Source organism: Aptenodytes forsteri, unplaced genomic scaffold, assembly GCF_000699145.1.
Source record: "Aptenodytes forsteri isolate BGI_AS27 unplaced genomic scaffold, ASM69914v1 Scaffold8, whole genome shotgun sequence".
Lineage (NCBI taxonomy): Eukaryota > Metazoa > Chordata > Aves > Sphenisciformes > Spheniscidae > Aptenodytes > Aptenodytes forsteri.
The window spans coordinates 12,577,655-12,578,680 of NW_008796218.1; the positions used below are offsets into that span (position 1 = coordinate 12,577,655).

General features: G+C 51.7%; 1 protein-coding gene across 2 annotated transcripts in view; it reads left to right on the forward strand.

Annotated features, from left to right (window-relative positions):
- Positions 1 to 1,026, forward strand: part of BDNF (brain derived neurotrophic factor) — a 40,581-nt gene that overhangs the window by 1,097 nt on the left and 38,458 nt on the right. The window contains exon 1 of one of the 2 annotated variants that reach the window (XM_009288867.1): positions 28 to 210. The exons of the other annotated variant lie outside the window; for it this stretch is intronic. The gene's annotated coding sequence lies outside the window, so the exon portion shown is untranslated. Of the gene's footprint in view, positions 1 to 27; positions 211 to 1,026 lie in introns of those variants that run through there. 2 annotated transcript variants of the gene reach the window in all.

Consider the following 1,026-nt stretch of genomic DNA (forward strand, 5'->3'; position numbering starts at 1 on the left):
CTCGCCCCGCTGGAGCTGGGCGAAGTTGAATTCCTAGCGGTGCGGGCTGGAATAGGAAAAGGAGGAAAAAAAAACCCAAAAAAGCCCAAAAAAACCAAACCACCAGAGTCTTGCAAGCTCCGGGGGTTGGTTTGACGGTGTCAACTTTGGGAAATGCCAGTGTTTATCTCCGCGATCTAGCCACTGCTCGTGGTGTTAGCTGTGACTAAGGTAAGCGGAGGGGTGACCCCCCCGGCGGCCCCCCTCTGGCTTCTGCCTCTCTCTCTGTGGCGCGGGGATGGGTGCCTGCTCTTTGCCTAGTTTTGTTACCTCGCTGGCTGCTCGGTGTGTGGAGGCTAGAAAAGGTAGGAGAAGCTTGATGAGATTGCACTACGAGTTGAGTTAAGTTGTGCCTGATTTAATCTGGGGATCTCGTCTCTCTATGTGCGTGTGCATGCTTTGGGCAGAGATGCAACTGATCTTTACCTAGATAAGCAGATGCGACGGATTTTTTTTTCCTAGCTAAGGGTGCAAGTTGATTTTGCATAGTTAAAGAGATGCAGCTGAGCTCTAGCTGGCACTGTGCACAACTGATCTTACATAGATAAAGAGACGCAGCTGATCTTTACCTACGTGGAGATTAGCTGGTCCCCAGCTCGAGGGATCACTGATGGCCCCTCTGTGTACGCAACCTACGACTGAACGGGAGAGCCGTGCATGTATTGCTGATGATCCAATATCCGCATCTACTTTGCTATAATTAAAAGGGAGGGGGGAAGGTGTTTGACAAGCCTGAAACCCAAACGCAGCCCCCCCACCTGGAGATCATTCGGATAAGCTTTCTGCTCATCTCCCTCTCTCTAGTGCCTCCCCCCCTTCCGATTCTTCCTACGTAGAAATGTAGCTAATAATATTTAGTCTCCGGGCTAAAAATAAGCTCTGGAAAGTCAGCAGTTTGGCGGAGCAGCGGCGGTAGCAGCAGTGCTCGCAGGTAGAGAAGCTTTGGGGGTCTCCGGCTCTGCACGGAAGCTGTGCATTGATTCCCCC